At 36.1% G+C, this 22,282-nt stretch overlaps 1 protein-coding gene across 1 annotated transcript in view; it reads left to right on the forward strand.

The window, feature by feature from the left end:
• Positions 1–22,282, forward strand: part of LOC142354357 (uncharacterized) — a 350,658-nt gene that overhangs the window by 279,017 nt on the left and 49,359 nt on the right. The gene's annotated exons all lie outside the window — the stretch shown is intronic.

The raw sequence follows: 22,282 nt of genomic DNA on the forward strand, positions 1-22,282 counted from the left end.
TTCTTCATGGTACAACTTTGCGACCTTATTTTTTGTTGCTGAGAAAATTTGCACCATGCTCAAAAAATTTCGATAAATGAAAACTAATATCTAATTTCAAATAATCTTAACTTTCCCACCCAAAAACAAGTTTGCGAAGGTAGAACTAATAATATCAGTTTCACGTTCGCAAGACCCAGGTTTTTACAACTCAAATGAAGTTGCGACACTAGGAAATATTTCGACCACAGTGACTTAACATTGCTTTGATTTCTTTGAGATTAATTCCTCATGAAATCTGTTATTTCAGATCTAATGGAAAATTTAGTTAAACTTGGCCTTAAGACTATGACTGTCGTTTTTTTCTCATCCAGTTAAACCAGTTGCCCCACAAAGTTCAGTTGCAAAACTTGGAAAATGCAGGTGAGCTGCAGGAAAAATACAAGAAGTTTTATAGAGGGTATTCTGTATAAATTTTTTTGTATTTACACTGCAGCTCACCTCATATGCATTTTTTTTTGTTTTGCAACAGAACTTTGTAGGGCAACTAATTTAACTGGATATTAGGGGTTTAACTAGTATAATGAACTGGTATAAATGGATGAAATGGTAGAACTGGATGATGTATATTAGTAATATCCTTAAATAACAAACCAGAGTTCTTTCTGCTTTGATTGTCTGCAGGCCGTGTTAGAATTGAGTTTTCTACTAATCTTAAAGAGTAGAGAAGCCCCGGCTTCGAAGGGTCGTTGTTACAAGTCTATGTAATCTTTATCGCAAGATTGCAATAACGATTACATGGATTTGCAAGAAAAACCCTTTGAAGCAGGGGCTCGTCTACTCTTTAAGATTAGCAGAAAACGATTCTATCACGGCCTGAAGACGATCAATGTAGAATTCAATCTGATTTTGTTACCCAAGGATATTACTAAATTACATCATTCAGTTATACCATTTCACCCAGTTATGCAAGTTCATTATATCAGTTATACCCCCTAATATCCAGTTAAACCAGGTGCCTACAAAGTTCTGTTGCAAAACTTGGAAAATGCAGGTGAGCTGCAGGGTAAATTCAAATAATTTTACAGAAAATTTTTTCGAAAAAATTTTTTGTTGTTTACCCTGCAGCTCACCTGCATTTTCCAAGTTTTGCAACAGAACTTTGTAGGGCAACTGGTTTAACTGGATGATAGGGGTATAACTGGTATAACGAACTGGCATAACTGGATGAAATGGTATAACTGGATAATGTAAATTAGTAATATCCTTGGGTAACAAAAAAGATTGAATTCTGTATTGATCGTCTTCAGGCCGTGATAAATTATCAAACTTAGAAATTTTTTGGCTCAATGACAGATTCTCGGTACTGCATCAATCTTGTTTGATCTTTCTTTGACTTCTTCAGCACCCGGTTTAAATGGACGAAAAATTGAGGACAATCATAGTGTTAAGGCCGAGTTTAACTAAATTTGTCATTAGACCTGAATTATCAGACTTGATAATGAGTTAAACTGAAAGCAGTCAAAGCAAAGTTTAGTCATTTTAGGACGAAATATTTCTCATTGTCGCAACTTCATTTGAGCAGTAAATAACTGTGTCTTGCAAACGTGAAACTCATTTAATTGGTGCTACCTTCACAAGCTCGTTTTTGGGTGGGAAAGTTAGGATTATTCGAAGCTAGAGATTAATTATCAGTGATCGAAGTTTTTGGGCAATGGGCAAATTGCCTGAGCAACAAAAAATAAGGTCGGAAATTTGAACCATCAACAAAACAAAAACTGAGCTGAAAGCCTATAGTGATAATCGGCGTCCTTGTAGACGTGAAAGACTACGAAATGGATACAATTCGGAAACTCAGAAATATATTTTTTTGTGTGACCGGCTGTTAAGAAACTGTAAATATTACTATATTACAGACAAAAAGTAAACTGAAGTCCAAAAAAAGAAGGCAATGACTTCAATCTGAACATCAAACATCAAAATTGCAACAAACGAGCTAAACCGGACAGAGGCACACTGCCAGTAAACTGAAAACATTTGAATATAACTGTCAATGCAGCTAATTGATGTAGAATGAACGCTGAGTCCCTTGAATTATCACAACATATTATTTTTTAACATTGATTTGAAATATTTCAGCCATCAACTTTTCTTCCATCGTTGATCGTCGCTGAAAAGTTGAACGCTTATTTTTTTTCTCCCATTTTATATTTTTTTACGGTACCGTTGATCCTTCGTAGAAATTTTGCAATAAAAACGACAAAATTATGTCAGGATTAAAAATATACTCAGAAACGAAATTTGCTCAAAATTTTCCTGAGTTCTTAAGTTTAAACCAGTTTTTCGCTTCTTTTTTTTCCATTAGTGAAGCGCTTGTATCAATCAGTTTTTCAGTGTCAAAATTTGGCACTGATCTATGCTTTTTGCTTTTTTGTATAGTGTATCATTGGAAAGTGCCCTTTTTGCACCATCGGTATGCTGAGTAAAGAGAAAAGGTGACGTGAGAGGAGATCGAAATCCAGATATCGTTGCTACAACAATTACGGTGAACATTCCAAACTTTTAATGGTTGTTACTCGTAACTCCCCCCCCCCCCCGGGGCTGAAGAAATCAAGTAAGATCAAGACAAGATTGAAGCAGTACCAAGAATCTGTCATTGAGCCAAGAAACTCCAAGTTTGTGAACCTTCAGAAACGGTAAAACCAATTAAAACATTGCAACATAACAATTAGTTTCGACCAAAATTGTTTATTGGCAAAAGCAAGTGAAGGAAACTAAAATTAACAATAAAGTAAAAAGCAAAAAAAAAAATACAGGAAAGAACATTAACTGATGCTAGAAAATCAAATCAACCCAAAGAAACAATCTATCGGTAATAAAATAAAATACAGACAAGGAGGCTTGTTAATGTGCATTGGCACATAATGTTTCGACCTGAGTTCATCTACATTTTTGACTTAGTTGTCAACCAAATGAAGAGATAATCAAAAATAGATAAATGTCGTAAAAAACCGTTACAAAACGAAACTACTAATTGGATTACATAATGCAGTGCCTCATTGCCGCACTCACGAGATCGCCATTAAAAAGACGAGAAGAAAAACCAAGAACAAAATTTAAAAGCATATGGTAACAACATCAGAATTCAATCAGACAAAACTTTAAGTTCACAAATTTACTTTTTTTTAACTACACAGCAGATAAGACTTTTTCTAAGTGAGAATAGTTAACAAGTAGACAGAAAAAAGAAAAAATCAGGCGAAACTCAATCGTCATAAATTCAAACGTCTCAAAAATTATTAGCTCTTAACCAAAAAATTTTTTGAAAACTTCAATGAAAAGTCATTACAGAACAAAAAAACTTGTCATTGGTTAGACTAAGCCATAGAAATGACTAAAAGTGCAGAAAAACTCAAAATATTACAAAACAATTTGCGAAAGAACATTTTTCCGAAGCCATTAAAATCATTAACTATTATCTATATATGTTTTTTTAATTCAATTGTTATTTAAACTCTTTCAACTAGAGTTATACTGAAAGAAGAAAAAATTTTTCTGGAGCCTATTTTGAAAATCATTGGGATCGGTTAATACATGAATGTGCCAAAAGAAGAGAAAAAGAAACACACATATTGACACCGTACAAAAATTTTATGAAATCGCATATTGTCCAAAAAACAAAACATCAGTTACGACATAATCTTACCAGACACCTTTATGTTGTGATTACGAGGAATTGAATGAGACCTTTCAATGATGAGGATAAGTTGCAATTTGACGAAAAGGGCAACAAAAACTCAGAAATTTAAATTTTTTTTTGAACACGAAAATATCATAAACTTTAAGACTAATTGCCGTTAATTGACTGCATTGAGTAAGATCACTCACTCAATCCCCAACTAGAAGCTTATGAGACCTCTCACCAAAATACAAATACATAAAAAAACAGGCCAAAATAGCAAATTCAAAAAAACTTGAGAGATAAAAAAGTCGAAGCCACTAAAAGTTGTTTTTCCTTTTTCAAAGGATAATTATTTATTTAATTTTTTAATAACAGTGTTCTTCTTCTTTTTCAAAAAAAATATATAAGATCGAAAAGTCAGCAAAAATGAACAAATACATTAATATGAGGAAATTTTTGAGAAAGCCCGTAGTATCAACGCCAGATCAATAGCTTTCAACGGAAGTCAGTAAACATGACAAATTATGCCTCCATGTGGGGGACAATGATTTTTTTTTCAAAACTCATCAATAAGACATAAGTCTCATGACTATGAAATCAACATCAAATACAGGCAAAACCCAAACGTTCATTAGAAAAGTGCGAGAAGAAAGTTTCCAAGCCATTTGAACCTTAAACTTTTCTTTGAAAACTTTATCTTTATCCGTTTAACGTCTTCTTTAAGCCAATGTGAACTATAAATCTTAAGATAATGCGATAAGATTTTAAAAGGAACCAAAATTTGAAAAAAAGTAATGAAAAACTTAAAGAAATATATGAAAACTCCTTGCATCGAAGTCATGAAACCAAAAGTTAGAGGATAAAACCGCTAGCCAGATTAATATTGGTTGCAGTAGAAGGCAAGAGGGTCCTGTCATTTCTGAGACTGACATTACGTTAACAAAAAGACTTAAGAAAAAATTTAAGTGAGTAATCACAAAAAAAATTAGTCAATGATTTCATGCCATAGGACTACAATATCTACCAGAATCTCAAAAAGAAATTCAATTGTTCATCAAAAATCAAAAAAACTCAGTCAAAAGCCAAAAAAACATATGTGAATACTTGAAAACGATTCTTGTGTTCATTCAGGCATCCTTTAGCTGAAAATGGGGTTTGTCATTAACGGACTAAAGGGCTTAAACAATATGAAAAGTTTACAGCTCTCAAATAGAATTCGATTTTTTCTCTTATAGTAAACTTCCCAATGAGACGACAACTGGCCTTTTATCATCTTTCGTCTATTAGGAACACAAAATTGATTCATTTTGCAGAGTAAAGTGTAATTTTGAATTAATCTTTTTGCAAAAAAAAAATCTTGATTTGCACCAAAATTACTCTGAAGGTGAAGAAAATCATGCCAAATATCCAGTGTTGACACAAATTTTTAATCCTCGATAGCTCCTCAAAAAAAAAAACGAAATTTAAAAAATCTATTTAGTTTTAAATTTTATGCTGGACGAGCGTTTCAATGATACCACTCACATTTCTCTACGATGAATATATCGATCGGCCAAAGTTGACTGAACAAAAAAAGAAACCCATTTAAGTATATAGATCCTGCCCCCATAAGTGGGGTTGGTGCAAAAAATAACAATATTGGACCAACCTAATCAGAAAACTAAATCTAACTTCTCCCGTCAGCCTTATAACAGTACATAAATGTATAAGCGTTCTAAGTTCTACCAATTGAAGAGAATAGTTTACTCTAAAAACATCTTTAAATCCTTATGAGAAACATGATATAGGGGACTTGATTATCTGCAGGTAAAATTGGTTAAAATCAACAAATTAGGCTCTCAATAAAAGAGACACGTGAAAACAACAAACTCAAAATCTTGTAGAAATTACATCGCTAATTCAAACGGATGAACGCAAAAGCATTTATCTATTGTCTAAAAAATAACTTTCTCTCTCCCATTTTTTATGATAATTTTTCTTAGAAGTCTTTTCCTTAGAAGAGTTTAAAAAACGAAATGACATTAATAAAACCTCTATCTGTAAACGATGGTCAGATTTGGTCATTTAAGTTTTTGCAAAACAACTATTATGTTCAGGGGAACAGTTCTGTTTCAATCCACAGCTTAGCGGGCAATTATTTACGTCCACTAGGCGCACGTGATTTGTTTTGCATTCTAACGTTCTATACAACAACACATAAATTGTAATTGAGAGCATGAAAACACTGGGGATGGAAACAAAATAGATCCGGTTTAGGTCTGTTCATAGCTGCCACTGCCTTGTTTATTTTTGCGCCTAAATTGTCATTGATAAATTACTTTATGCTTTTGAACCTAAGGAATTGTGAATGAAAAACCTTGCTATTATAACACTAAAATGTTTTTTTTTGTATCGAAATTCACCATATCATCATATTCACCATAGCTAAACTTTTTTTTAATATACCTGTCAAACTCAATTGATTTACTTTTGTCTTAGCGGTGCGAAAAGAGAACTTTACTTTTAGATTGTTTTCGCCGCGCAAAATACATGTCTAAGTTTTGGTCTCACATCTGCAGCGCAAATTAAAAAGAAAGTTTGTCAACTGATTTGAACTGGTTAATTGAAAAGAATGAAAAGTGAAGTGCCTAACAACAAAAGTATTCATGAACAGATAAGAATTATCAGGCAACGGAAATCGAAAGAGGAGTGAACAGAAATTAACTCAAACAAAAAGAAAATAAAAAAAGACGTTTGATTAAGATAAAGAAAAAAGGGCAAACTAAATGGAGCTAAAGCTGCATCATATCAATTTTAGTGCACTGAATTTTTTAATGATGTCCACGTATCACAGAAGCCGAGAAAATTGATTAAAATTGTACAATAAGAAAAATTTTATTAATATAAACAAATTTTCAAAGTTAATTTTTAGTCCCCGGTAAATTATATTATTACAGTATACTCAGTGGCTACGATAGCTTGTGATAGATAGTAAAAATATTTTTATATAACCTTCCAGAACATTTTATCCTGAATCGTTATTTAACTCTGCTACAGTAATTGAAGTTATGTCGTCATCCGGTGCCGGGCTCTTGTTATCATACATATATCTCACTCGCGGATCTAGGGGGAGACCATTCTCCAATGACAAAAGAGGTATTTTTTCCTCAGGCGCTTGCTCTGCAGTTGCCTGAACCGTTTCGATCACAGATGTGTATGGTGGTTGAACATTCTCCACTTCTCCAGTTCTGCGTTTTTGTGTGGGAGAAGCAGTGATTGCGATGTCCGGTAACGATTCAAAATTTCCATAGTACTTTGGTTTCTCCTAATTTGCCCACTAGCACATTGGTCCTTGTTTGTATTTCGTTCAGAGGAGGGAAACTTGTAGAGCAGAGGAAGTTAAATTTGGATTTTTTGAAAGAGGTGAATCGACCAGCGATTCCTCATTGATTTCAGTATTGCAATCTGTAACGGCCGCAAAGTAGGCAGCTTTTAGGACGCTATATTAGATTGTGAAGAGAAAGCTCAGCTGCCATGTTCACTTTTCCTATATTTTACCGTTTTGTTATCTTTAAGCTTTCGTGTATCTCCCCTTACATGACTCTGTATTTTCGCCTGTGTTAGATTCTCGCTGGAACGGAATCCACAACAATCTGCAAAAACCTTGAGAGGAATTTGGTGCTGGAGCTTGGTGCCAAAGTTTGCAATATTGAACTGCTACCACTGGTTTAACCGGCTCTTTTTTCTTCGAGGTGGTAGGGCTTACTTTCACAATGATGGAGCCCAGGGACTTCAAGATTTTCTTTAGACCTTTTCTTTCCGTGAATTAGTCGGGCCCGTTTGAGATGTACAGCCCGTTCAGAGATGAAATTTTGGTGGCAGAGGTTGAAACGTTCGAAACTTTATTTGCCGATTTTGCTGTTTTTCTCACGTTCATTTGCGTCACGTGTAGCCCTGGTCATTCTCTTCTCAATTCGATATTACTCCGATATCCGTTTACCCGTTTCTCATCTGGGAGAACAACCTCTGGTTGAACTCTATCTTCATCTAAACAGTACTTGGTAAGGCCCTCGTAAAAGATAGTAGACATTTTAGGTGTAGTACATATTACGCTCAGGGAGCTATTAAGTTTTCTACCAGAGTGTGCTATGAAGGGCGAGATCATTGTTCTTTTTGTTAACACATTTGCAGTTGGTGAATTATTATCTTCAATGCCTGCTTTATGTTGAACGACTTTAAAGCCTATACAGCTTCTTTGATACATATAAGTCTTTAACTAATAGTCTGTTTTAGTCTTTCTACCAATCCAATTGACAGCTGATTGTTAACTGGAGCCTAAATAATATCTATGTTTTTTCTATTACAAAATTTTTTTGACTAGATTTCCCACGAGACATTTTACTTGATCCAAATGGATTGTACTTGGTGTACCACGATTTTCAATCTACATGTTCAAAAGTTTTGTTGCTTTTGGACGCTTGCTTTTTCATGAAAAATGCTGTTGATTATTTAGAAAAGCAATCTTTGGCAGCTAAAGAGTATATTTCGTCGCCTTCTTCGTCATGAATAGGTCCCTCAAAATCAGTTTGTAATTCCTGATTCGGTTGGACACAAGGTATATGGGGGTTGAACTGCCAAACATCAATTACCGATAAGGGTTCTTACCGATTGCAGCGCAAGGTTTTCATTCAGGACCGGACGATCAATTCCCTATTCATATATTCACAATGTGCAGCCACAGATATCATCACCCAGATACCCGGGTGTCTAGTACGTACATTGTCGAGGAGTGCCTCCCGGAAGACGTTCGGGATGGCAATTTTTTTCGTCTATACACCAACGAGCATGCAGATCGCACATGTATGTCCCGCTAGTCGGAGTGATATTACTGATTTATTTGTTTTGGTCGTTTCTTGTTTTTACTGAGAACAAAGTCTTTCGCCTCTTTTAGAGCTCATTTTTGCTTGTAAGGCTTTTGCTAAAGATTTTCCTGCTATGTTATGAGGCTTTGGGACTTGAGCTTTATTTGTGAGTGGCGTGCTAACGTTTGATGAGGCAGCCGTCGAGTTGGGATTTGGCGTAGAATGGTTTTTCTAAGTTATCAAAAATTTCCCCGTATCTACCCGGGACGAGCTTTTCTTGTTTTGTTTGGATAACATTGTGATTTTTTTTAAAAAGTTTGACTGATACTTATGAGGAGGCAACGAGTAGCAAATGGCGCAAAATGCACTAATTTTAATTTCGTTGTCTGATATTTGCAATTACGATAGAAAGGTCCTAAAATTTGGGAGAAGTTCTTAAATAGTTGCGTTTCTTGTTTGCTGGGTGTGCCTTTATTCCTAATTTGATGGGTATCAACGGATTGTGGTGGGTTTCGCCTGGCGAGTGATGTGGTAATTAAAAACTGTGGCGCGGAATGCGCATATTTGGAATAGTTAAAACTTTGAATGGTCTTTAAAGCTGGGTTTTGCTGAGCGGGTGACAAGTGGTAAGCATGCAAATGGTGAGTGAGTGGCAAGTGTGATAATTGAATTTATTGAGTTCAAACTAAAATCCTTCATTGTAATTTTTCGTGGTGCGGGATCATGTGTTTTAATAGGAGAATGTAAACGAGATGCAAATTGAATTAAATTTAACTTTAAGGACTGTTGGTTTATGGGATTTAGCAAGCGGAGAAAAATCGTTTTTAACTGAGTAGAAAAAAAATAATCTAAAATTGAAAGAATAACAAGAAAGATATTTTACATCAGAATTTAGAGATTAACAGGAGAGATCTGATTATTAGTTCATGATGGTGATTTGATTTTGGGGACAAAAACGATCATTAAAATCAGCTGTATATATACTCATTATAAGTGCGAGAAAGTCAAGATACAAATCTAACCTTAGCACCATGATTTACAGTGGGGGGTTGCAAGGGTTACATAAAATGGTTTGCGTCTGCAAATTTCCCAGTAATCAGTCGCAGGGGGTACCATAGGTGGTATGCGTTTACACTTTTCGAATACCGATGGTATCTAATCATTCAATACACGCGGGGAAGGTTTCACATCAAATAATCTCACTCTAATATTAGTTATCTAGATTCACCATTGTGAAACGAATATTGATTCTAAGCCCCCTTTCTTGACCCATCATTCTTATAATTGCTCTGATCAAAATCAATTTGGTTTTTTCTCTCTAATCTGGTAAGTGAAACTTTCTTTCTAATTCTCACTAAGTTTAAGACAATAGTTTGATAGATATTCTAACACGCCCACTAAGACTTGAGCTGATTGCGTAGAGTCTGTTCCCATCAAAACAGTTCCGAATGATTCCACCTGCGATACGTGAAGATTTTGTGAAGATGACGGCTGCCATTTTGTCAGAAGGAGTGTAATGAATTGAAATAGTCCCATCTACCGTCTTTTACCTAATGAAGTAAAATTTCGTCTCTATGTGTTTGATCCTCTTGTGTATGACTGGGTTTTGGGCCTTTTTTCTAAACGTTTCCTCATTAAATCTGCGCTGACAACCAAAAACACTAATTTCATGCGCGTTTTTAGTGCCTTTGCTAACTATTAAAACAAAATCTATGGAACAATAAGTGTTTTTAGTTTAATCAAAATATAATCCGTTCAATTTTGATATTTCGCATGCATATCAGCAAGGACAAAAACGTAGTTTGAAATCTTAAACTGCCTGTGACATCGCCGCTTATCATGTTGCAGTTACCATAATTAGCATTTTCAGGATGTAATTTTAATTAGCTGTTTGCTTTTTCGAGAACACTTCATAAAAAATAGTAATGTTTTGCGGTGCGGGATCAAAGATTTGCTGAGATATTATTTCGATTAACGTCTCTATATTAGGCATCTGGTATTTGTTTTTGTGTATAGCCCTATTAGGATTTTTCCAATCGAGTGCCAGTTTAATGGATTGATCTTTCTTCACTGTGTCTACTTTTAGAAAAAAAAACTAATCTGCACAATTTGTGAGTTTTGTGATACTTTCTTCGTTTAATACTTTAGTAACTTTTGTGTTTAATTTACTGTGTTTACTACCCATTCGTTGTTTTGGTTGGATGTGTTCATGAAAATTTGATTTTTCAACCTGATTTTTTGATCCAAAGCCCGTTATCGACTCGGGGAACTGGGTTGGTACTTTTTCTTTCGTAGCGCATAGTGTAGTAATAGCATTTCCTTGATTACCTGGTGTAGGTTGATTTTGTGTAACGGCAAGTCCGAGTTGGCCAAAGGGACAGCGGCCGATTAGTGACCCGAGGCCGCCCGCTACTACCGTGATTTCTGACGTTTAAATATACCAACCCTTGATTGTCACCGGGGTTCGGATTTTTCTTTTGGTGTTTATAGGTTCGTTCGAAAAAGTGCACAATTGTGACTTGTTTGATTCGTCCTCCCAGATGGCTTACAAAATACTTTTCAAAATGCTGCATGCACTTTTTGAATCAACCAATAGGTTTAGATAGCTGTTTTCATTTGGCATGTTCAGTGGCTCGATTTTTTGACACTGTCGTTGATTGTAGTCACAATGTTCTTGTACCCACTGCTATAACAGGATTTTTATAATTTGTTGTTTTGTGACCAATGCTCTTAATTGATAGAGTTTTTCCAGCCTTCGTCTTCGGGCGCGAAAAGACTAACCTGTTTTTGGATTGGATTTCGCACCGCAAATACTTGTCTAAGATTTTGCCTCAACTTTGCAGCTCGAAATCAAAAGATATTTTCACAACTCAATTTAACTTTTCGAATTAGGAGAATGAAAACTGAAGTGCTTATCAACAAATCATCAACAAATGATCATGCAGCGGGAAGTGAAATAGGAAACAACAGACGGCAAGTTAAACAACTGAGAAACTTTAAATGAGGTCTGATTAGGAGAATGATATGAAGGGCAAACTAAAATGAACTAAAAACTGCATCATTTTAGTTTTAAAGCATTATTTATGAACATAAATCAATTATTTATGATGTCCAGGTATCACAATACATTTGCCTCTATATTATCTTCATTTTTAAAATATTTTTTTTTCTGCCTGAATACCCAGTGTGAGATATCCCCGTATAACACTGAAAAGTAGTAAGTGCTTAGTATTTCTGCTCAGAACTTATGTTTTTGAAAGATCTGAAAAGATAGAACTGAAATTTCGACAACAGTAAGATGTTCGGGAATTATTTCAGAATGATAAAATTAAATACTACTCGAATTACGCTATTGCACCATTTTAAATTGCATTTCAACTACAACTATCAAGCTCAGTAACATTTTCTATGGCTATTAAAGGAACCAGAACATAGTTCATTCATAGTGAACAAAACATAAGCCGCACTCTTTTATATATGAAATTAGTTGCTTGTTGTTGGCAATGCTATTGAGCAAAAAAGGTGTATTGATGCCCTCCCAGGTTTCACCAAAAAAACGAGAAAAGAAAGGAAAGCGTGTAAAAAAATAACTTTTCACCCATATTTCTCCTCTTAGTGCTTATCAGATAAGTCTCTTATAAGTCTCTTTAATTAAAACAAATGAAGCGTAGGTTTTCGTCGGTTTCAAAATTTAAGAGGAGTTAGTTTTCGTAGGTTTTAAAATGTAAAAAGCGTCGGTTTTCATCGGTTTTGAACGTAAGAAGCGTCGGTTTTCGTCGGTTTCAAAATATAAGAAGCGCTGGTTTTTGTAGGTTTCAAAACGTAAGAAGCGTCGGTTTTCGTCGGTTTCCAAAAGTAAGAAGCGTTGGTTTTCGTAGGTTTCAAAACGTAGGAAGCATCGGTTTTCGTCGGTTTTAAACGTAAGGAGCGTCGGTTTTCGTCGGTTTCAAAATGTAAGAAGCGCTGGTTTTCGTAGGTTTCAAAACCTAAGAAGCGTCGGTTTTCATCGATTTTAAACCTATGAAGCGTCGGTTTTAAACGTAACAAGCGTTGGTTTTTCCTGGGTTTCAAAATGTAAGAAGTTTTGATTTTCGTAGGTTTCAAAACGTATGAAGCATCGGTTTTCGTCGCTTTTAAACGTAAGAAGCGTCGGTTTTCGTCGGTTTCAAAATGTAAGAAGCTTTGATTTTCGTAGATTTCAAAACGTATGAAGCGTCGGTTTTCGTCGGTTTCAAAATGTAAGAAGCGTTGGTTTTCGTATGTTTCAAAACGTAAGAAGCGTTGATTTTTGTAGTTTTCAAAACGTATGAAGCATCGGTTTTCGTCGCTTTTAAACGTAAGAAGTGCTGGTTTTCGTAGGTTGCAAAACGTAAGAAGCGTCGGTTTCCATCGATTTTAAACGTAAGAAGCGTCGTTTTTCGTCGGTTTCAAAATGTAAGAAGCTTTGGTTTTCGTAGATTTCAAAACATATGAAGCGTCCGTTTTCGTCGGTTTTAAACGTATGAAGCGTCGGTTTTTGTCGGCTTCAAAATATAAGAGGCCCTGGTTCTCGTAGATTTCAAAACGTATGAAGCGTCGGTTTTCGTCGGTTTCAAAATGTAAGAAGCGCTGGTTTTCGTAGGTTTCAAAACGTAGGAAGCGTCGGTTTTCATCGATTTTAAACCTATGAAGCGTCGGTTTTAAACGTAACAAGCGTTGGTTTTTCCTGGGTTTCAAAATGTAAGAAGTTTTGATTTTCGTAGGTTTCAAAACGTATGAAGCATCGGTTTTCGTCGCTTTTAAACGTAAGAAGCGTCGGTTTTCGTCGGTTTTAAACGTAAGGAGCGTCGGTTTTCGTCGGTTTGAAAATGTAAGAAGCGCTGGTTTGCGTAGGTTTCAAAACCTAAGAAGCGTCGGTTTTCATCGATTTTAAACCTATGAAGCGTCGGTTTTAAACGTAACAAGCGTTGGTTTTTCCTGGGTTTCAAAATGTAAGAAGTTTTGATTTTCGTAGGTTTCAAAACGTATGAAGCATCGGTTTTCGTCGCTTTTAAACGTAAGAAGCGTCGGTTTTCGTCGGTTTCAAAATGTAAGAAGCTTTGATTTTCGTAGATTTCAAAACGTATGAAGTGTCGGTTTTCGTCGGTTTCAAAATGTAAGAAGCGTTGGTTTTCGTATGTTTCAAAACGTAAGAAGCGTTGATTTTTGTAGTTTTCAAAACGTATGAAGCATCGGTTTTCGTCGCTTTTAAACGTAAGAAGCGCTGGTTTTTGTAGGTTTCAAAACGTAAGAAGCGTCGATTTTCATCGGTTTTAAACTTAAGAGGCGTCGGTTTATGTCGGTTTCAAAATGTAAGGTGCGCTGGTTTTCGTAGGTTGCAAAACGTAAGAAGCGTCGGTTTCCATCGATTTTAAACTTAAGAAGCGTCGTTTTTTGTCGGTTTCAAAATGTAAGAAGCTTTGGTTTTCGTAGATTTCAAAACGTATGAAGCGTCCGTTTTCGTCGGTTTTAAACGTATGAGGCGTCGGTTTTTGTCGGCTTCAAAATGTAAGAGGCCCTGGTTCTCGTAGATTTCAAAACGTATGAAGCGTCGGTTTTCGTCGGTTTCAAAATGTAAGAAGCGCTGGTTTTTGTAGGTTTCATAACCTAAGAAGCGTCGGTTTTCATCGATTTTAAACGTATGAAGCGTCGGTTTTAAATGTAACAAGCGTCGGTTTTCCTCGGTTTCAAAATGTAAGAAGCGTTGGTTTTCGTAGGTTTCAAAACGTAAGAAGCGTCGGTTTTCGTCGGTTTTAAACGTAAGGCGCGTCGGTTTTTGTCGGTTTCAAAATGTAAGAAGCGTTGGTTTTCGTATGTTTCAAAAAGTAAGAAGCGTTGATTTTTGTAGTTTTCAAAACGTATGAAGCATCGGTTTTCGTCGCTTTTAAACGTAAGAAGCGCTGGTTTTTGTAGGTTTCAAAACGTAAGAAGCATCGGTTTTCATCGGTTTTAAACTTAAGAGGCGTCGGTTTATGTCGGTTTCAAAATGTAAGATGCGCTGGTTTTCGTAGGTTTCAAAACGTAAGAAGCGTCGGTTTCCATTGATTTTAAACGTAAGAAGCGTCGTTTTTCGTCGGTTTCAAAATGTAAGAAGCTTCGGTTTTCGTAGAATTCAAAACGTATGAAACGTCGGTTTTCGTCAGGTTTAAACGTAGGAAGCGTCGGTTTTTGTCGGCTTCAAAATGTAAGAGGCCTTGGTTCTCGTAGATTTCAAAACGTATGAAGCGTCGGTTTTCGTCGGATTCAAAATAAAAGAAGCGCTGGTTTTCGTAGGTTTCAAAACCTAAGAAGCCTCGGTTTTCATTGATTTTAAACGTATGAAGCGTCAGTTTTAAACGTAACAAGCGTCGGTTTTCCTCAGTTTCAAAATGTAAGAAGTGTTGATTTTCGTAGGTTTCAAAACGTATGAAGCATCGGTTTTCGTCGCTTTTAAACGTAAGAAGCGTCGGTTTTCGTCGGTTTCAAAATGTAGGAAGCTTTGGTTTTCGTATGTTTCAAAACGTAAGAAGCGTCGGTTTTCGTCGGTTTTAAACGTAAGAAGCGTTGGTTTTTGTCTGTTTCAAAATATAAGAAGCGTTCGTTTTCGTAGGTTTCAAAACGTAAGAAGCGTCGGTTTTCGTCGGTTTTAAACGTAAGGAGCGTCGGTTTTCGTCGGTTTCAAAATGTAAGAAGCGTTGAATTTAGTATGTTTCAAAACATAAGAAGCGTTGATTTTTGTAGGTTTCAAAACGTAAGAAGCATCGGTTTTCATCGGTTTTAAACGTAAGAGGCGTCGGTTTATGTCGGTTTCAAAAAGTAAGATGCGCTGGTTTTCGTAGGTTTCAAAACGTAAGAAGCGTCGGTTTCCATCAATTTTAAACGTAAGAAGCGTCGTTTTTCGTCGGTTTCAAAATGTAAGAAGCTTTGGTTTTCGTAGATTTCAAAAAGTATGAAGCGTCGGTTTTCGTCGGTTTTAAACGTAAGAAGCGTCGGTTTTTGTCGGCTTCAAAATGTAAGAAGCCTTGGTTCTCGTAGATCTCAAAACGTATGAAGCGTCGGTTTTCGTCGGTTTCAAAATGGAAGAAGCGCTGGTTTTCGTAGGTTTCAAAACCTAAGAAGCGTCGGTTTTCATCGATTTTAAACGTATGAAGCGTCGGTTTTAAAAAGTAACAAGCGTCGGTTTTCCTCGGTTTTAAAATGTAAGAAGTGTTGATTTTCGTAGGTTTCAAAACGTAAGAAGCATTGGTTTTCGTCGCTTTTAAACGTAAGAAGCGTCAGTTTTCGTCGGTTTCAAAATGTAAGAAGCTTTGGTTTTCGTAAGTTTCAAAACGTAAGAAGCGTCGGTTTTCGTCGGTTTTAAACGTAAGAAGCGTCGGTTTTCGTCTGTTTCAAAATATAAGAAGCGTTAGTTTTTGTAGGTTTCAAAACGTAAGAAGCGTCGGTTTTCGTCGGTTTTAAACGTAAGGAGCGTCGGTTTTCGTCGGTTTCAAAATGTAAGAAGCGCTGGTTTTTGTAGGTTTCAAAACCTAAGAAGCGTCGGTTTTCATCGATTTTAAACGTTAGAAGCGTCGGTTTTTGTCGGTTTCAAATTGTAAGAAGCTTTGGTTTTCGTAGGTTTCAAAACGTATGAAGCACCGGTTTTATACGTAAGAAGCGTCGGTTTTCGTTGGTTTCAAAATGTAAGAAGATTTGGTTTTCATAGGTTTTAAACGTAAGAGGCGTCGGTTTATGTCGGTTTCAAAAAGTAAGATGCGCTGGTTTTCGTAGGTTTCAAAACGTAAGAAGCGTCGGTTTCCATCAATTTTAAACGTAAGAAGCGTCGTTTTTCGTCGGTTTCAAAATGTAAGAAGCTTTGGTTTTCGTAGATTTCAAAAAGTATGAAGCGTCGGTTTTCGTCGGTTTTAAACGTAAGAAGCGTCGGTTTTTGTCGGCTTCAAAATGTAAGAAGCCTTGGTTCTCGTAGATCTCAAAACGTATGAAGCGTCGGTTTTCGTCGGTTTCAAAATGTAAGAAGCGCTGGTTTTCGTAGGTTTCAAAACCTAAGAAGCGTCGGTTTTCATCGATTTTAAACGTATGAAGCGTCGGTTTTAAAAAGTAACAAGCGTCGGTTTTCCTCGGTTTTAAAATGTAAGAAGTGTTGATTTTCGTAGGTTTCAAAACGTAAGAAGCATTGGTTTTCGTCGCTTTTAAACGTAAGAAGCGTCAGTTTTCGTCGGTTTCAAAATGTAAGAAGCTTTGGTTTTCGTAAGTTTCAAAACGTAAGAAGCGTCGGTTTTCGTCGGTTTTAAACGTAAGAAGCGTCGGTTTTCGTCTGTTTCAAAATATAAGAAGCGTTCGTTTTTGTAGGTTTCAAAACGTAAGAAGCGTCGGTTTTCGTCGGTTTTAAACGTAAGGAGCGTCGGTTTTCGTCGGTTTCAAAATGTAAGAAGCGCTGGTTTTTGTAGGTTTCAAAACCTAAGAAGCGTCGGTTTTCATCGATTTTAAACGTTAGAAGCGTCGGTTTTTGTCGGTTTCAAATTGTAAGAAGCTTTGGTTTTCGTAGGTTTCAAAACGTATGAAGCACCGGTTTTATACGTAAGAAGCGTCGGTTTTCGTTGGTTTCAAAATGTAAGAAGATTCGGTTTTCATCGGTTTCAAAACGTAAGAAGCGTCGGTTTTCGTCGGTTTCAAAATGTAAAAAGCGTCGGTTTTCGTCGGTTTCAAAATGTAAGAAGCTTTGGTTTTTGTAGTATTCAAAACGTAAGAGACGTCGGTTTTCGTTGGTTTTAACGTAAGAAGCCTCGGTTTTTGTCGGTTTCAAAATAAAAGAAGCCTTGCTTTTCGTAGGTTTCAAAACGTATGAAGTGTTGGTTTTCGTCGGTTTTAAACGTAGGAAGCGTCGGTTTTCGTCTGTTTCAAAATATAAGAAGCGTTGGTTTTCGCAGGTTTCAAAACGTAAGAAGCACCGGTTTTAAACGTAAGGAGCGTCGGTTTTTGTCGGTTTCAAAATAAAAGAAGCGTTGCTTTTCGTAGGTTTCAAAACGTAAGAAGCGTTGGTTTTCGTCGGCTTTAAACGTAAGAAGCGTCGGTTTTCGTCGGTTTCAAAATTAAAGAAGCCTTGCTTTTCGTAGGTTTCAAAATGTAAGAAGCGTCGGTCTTCGTCGGTTTTAACCGTAAGAAGCCTCGGTTTTCGTCAGTTTCAAAATAAAAGAAGCCTTGCGTTTCATAGGTTTCAAAACGTAAGAAGCGTCGGTTTTTGTCGGTTTTAATCGTAAGAAGCGTCGGTTTTTGTCTGTTTCAAAATATAAGAAGCGTTGATTTTCGTAGGTTTCAAAACGTAAGAAGCGTCGGTTTTCGTCGGTTTTAAACGTAAGGAGCGTCGGTTTTTGTCGGTTTCAAATTGTAAGAAGCGTTGATTTTCGTAGGTTTCAAAACGTACGAAGCGTCGAATGTCGTCCACTAGTGGCAGAATGGTATAGAATAAGACATATTTAATATATTGGTGTAAATTACAACCCAAATTACACTCTTTGCAAAAAGTGAAAGCAATCGATCATTATCTTGAGCATATGTTCAGAAAGCATACATCAATGCAACGTCTTAAATTTCGTGCTGATGTATACATCATAATCTCAAGTTATCTGATTTTTGTTTCATGACGCAGATGAAGATGTTACAAAACAAATTTTTTTTCTTCAAAACTAAAAAAAATTTTTTTATTAAAAACTTTATATAAATAGTTTATTGGATTTGTTTTTACGATGATTTGTTATCAACTGCAATAATTTTTCTTGAAAGTTGTAATCCGTTTCAAAAATTGGTGACTTCTAGAATTCATTAATGCCCCAGGCTGAGGTTCCAGAATGAAAGTCGATATGTCTAGACCGAAATGAACGCACGAAGGGGTCGTCGTGCGTTCAAAATTACACGGTCTGGAAACACGGATGAACGCACGATGGTCCGGACTTGGACGCACCAAAACTTTGGTTTTGGAACGCACGAATTTGATTTGGAGCGCACGATGGTCTGGACAAGAACGCACGAAAGTCTGGACTATATACGCTTTTGGTCTGGGATGGTCTGGACATATTCGACTTAACGCACGAAGAACGCAATGAAAGTTTTGAACGCGCGATAGTCTGAACATAGGCACTTTCCGTCTCGGACGGTCTGGACATATCGACTTTCGGTCCGGCACCTCTGTGTTCTTTTTCATCATGCAAAATTACCAGCTGCACCTTGAAATTTTAGTTTGGTTATTCTTCAGACAGTCACCATGAAGTGGTGAATTTTCAACCCACATATTTTGTGTAAATTTCTCTGGGCAGTGAAACTATGAAAGATTTCAATTAAGATCAAAACTCACGAGCGAAGAACTTTCACCCAAGATTTTCACCGCACTCACTACATTCAAAGCTAGAATTACAGAACTCAAGATGACTGTCCAAAGCGAATTCAGACAAATTCATGCGGCGAATTGAAGTAAGATGTCCTCCCTAGTCGAGAAATCTTCGGTTTGTAAACATAGAAATCGTCGGTATCGTCGATTTTTCTGGCCAAAAGTGACCAAATTGTCTTGATTTTTTGTCGGTATCATCGCTTTTGTTCGGTATAGCATAAAAAGGAATCGGTATCGTTGTTTTTAGACGTAAGCGAATTTCTCTATCGTCAATTTGAAAACATAAGAAAGTTTCGGTATAGTCGTTTGAAAAAGTAAGAGTTATTCGGTATCGTCCTTATTCAAACATAAAAAAAATTTTGGTCTCGTCGTTTTAAAACGTAAGAGAAATTGGAAATCGTCGTTTTTTAACGCAAAAGAGATTCGGTATCGTCGCTTGTAAACGCAGATTATCGGCATCGTCATTTTCTTGAATGATGTTGATAATTTGAAATATCGTCGGAAAATTATCTGAAGTTGATTTGAGAAAAACCAACTTTTGAGATTTACCTCTGCTTTCTGGTGATGTTTCCCTCCTTCTTTCTCATCTGGAACGGGGACTGGCTACGTGCGGTGGAGTTACCAACAAACAGTCATGAAACAAAAAACAAACAGCTATGAAACAAACAGAAATGAGTCCGAGCAAAGGGTATAAAACGCCCCCTAAAACTCTCTCCAAACTATTTTGTACCGAATATATGCTCAAACATCTTTCTCTCGCTCTTTGATAAACATGCATAATTAGACACATACATACCATAAGTGCAAACATACATATATACATTCATACATATATACTTATATACACCCATACATACATACACACATCCATTTACTTTTTCCTCCATTTTATAAGACTGCTAGTACTACTTTATAAAAATTTTTTAAAAAAACGATGTTGAACACATTTTTTTCATAATGATTTATATCGGGACATTTTCACCTCGGATCTTATTTTCTTTAAAAATAATCCCTAACAACATACCGAAATTTTCCTACGCTGATAATCCATCATACCTACTATTTCCTACATATGCAATTGATGCCGAACGTTTCTTACTTCCATTAACCCAACATACCGAATCTGGCTTAACAGAACATACCAAATATTTCTTAAGTTCCAGACCGAATATACCGAATGTGGCAAAACCAAAAATACCGAAGCTTTCTTTTGTTGCAGACCAAACATACCGACGATTTCTTACGTTTGTAACCGAACAAACAGAACAAGCCTAACATACCGACAATTTTTTTAACGTGGAAAACTAAACATACCGAACATTTGATGCGTCGTTTTTGTTTGGTCTTCTGGACTACGGATCCACTAAATATCCATTAATATTTTATTAAACCTACGTGCGATACACGAGCTCGGACTGTTCTCGAAGTCAAAATCGGGACTGAACCTTAATTTTTTATTTCTGTATTCTTACTCTGATCAGTACTTTGATCATGTCATATTGAATACTTTTCATTATAAAACAGAAAAAAATAAACATTTACTGATTTTAATCTGGGTCATTGTAAATTTGCAGCATGAAAATAGTAAAAGTACGTTCTGAAAATGAGCTGCAATAATCCGAAACAACCCACGATTCGGGCTTTAAAACAGGGTTCACATCGGCTAACTACGACCCAAACTGATTTCAGAGCGTTTCAAATTTATTTTTTCTGTTTCAGCCGACCCCTATCAAACATACATTGTAGAAGAAATATGGAAAACCCTGGGCTTCAGCGAGGTTTTTCTTGAAAATACAGCTGAGATGACAATGGTACATTCTCAAGAAAAAAACAAAACTGGCCTTGTGATCGAATCGGGTGCCGGGGCTACATTTGTAGTGGCTATCCACAATGGAAACGAATATAAACTCGCTACAAGATTTATGCTTGTGGCCGGAATTGCAATAACTGGTAGGTATATTCACCTAGCCCCTAAAGAGAGACCCTTAGCCTTGAACACAAAAAAATGATCGGAATCGTTGGTTCAGGGCTTTGCAATACAAACCATTTCATTTTCCACTTTTAATAACAATTATGGCAATATACTGTCAATACAAAAATTTGTAAAAAATTTTTAGCCGTTTTTTCCAGTTATATAATTCGGATGCATTCTGTTTTACAGGACAGCTTAGAGGGCATATAACTTTTACACCCGCCCCCGGTGTACTGTTTTCAGCATTGTGCTCTTTAACAAATCACAAGATGCAAAGAGGGCATCAAAAACGAAGGGCCGAAACTAAAAAAGATTTAAGATTTCGTTTCAGATTTGATTGTTGATGCTCAAAAAATCTCGTACGTTTAAAGATGTGACTGTCAGCTTCAAATCCACGGATGAACGCATAAAACAAGCAAATGATGCCCTAGTTAACTTTAAAAATCAAAAAAGCTTTGAGATGAATTAGCTCGAAGGATCAAACATATCTTTAAAACATTGAAAATAGGGTTAGATAATAAATCCCGGGTTGTGATACCAGCGGATGTGTGGGGATGATATTGATTGTAAAAATTACCTGTACTGAACGTGATGAACAAAAAACTATGTGGTAAAAAAACTTTTTAACGAGGTCCAGCTAAATGTTCAGTACAATTCATACAAATACTTTACATTTATAATAAATTAATATTAGCGCTTCCATCGCGTCTTCTTCGAAAACTTTACAATATTTTTCTAAGAACCGAGAACATTTTCATTGCAATCTGAAATAAATTAGGGTAATGAAAAAGGGTTGGTACCGGGACAAAATACTGGTTCAGGTCTTTGCGACACAGGTATTTTCATTTGCAGCTATGAACGAACATCAAGGAGCACGGAAAATACTGACAATGCAAAAATTACAAAAATCAGCCACTTTTCTCCAGCTTTCCCGTGTAATAGATTTTGGATCTTTACTTCCCCTTAGCGCAATTACTTTTTCTATTACATATTCTTTTTAACAGGGCACAAAGTGCACTCTTGGGGGGGGGGGTATAAAAAACGGAGGCCGAAACAGAATAGATTTAAGTTATCATTTGAGTTTGCGTAAAACAAACATAAAACCCTTAACCGTCAAAAATGTTTGGCTAAAAAGTGAAAAAAAATACTAAGGATAATTTGAGTGCGCTGTTACAATAAAATTTATGAGTATATAATTATAAAACAGGGTTCTCCTTTGTTTTCTATTGAAATCATGTTAATAAGTGCTGGTAATTAATCGCCTTATGTGAATAAAGATGTCTTTTCATTGTTGTTCCCCGCTATCAAGGTATTAGCAGCAATATGTGGATAGGAATGCAAAAAAACGTGCAACATTTTTTTATAATAATGTCGAAGCTGAACTAACTTAATGTAAGGTGCTGAATGTGTGAAACAAAGCTATAAAGATTTCT

The sequence above is a fragment of the Convolutriloba macropyga genome, chromosome 15 (assembly GCF_964194025.1).
Source record: "Convolutriloba macropyga chromosome 15, txConMacr16.3, whole genome shotgun sequence".
NCBI lineage: Eukaryota > Metazoa > Xenacoelomorpha > Acoela > Convolutidae > Convolutriloba > Convolutriloba macropyga.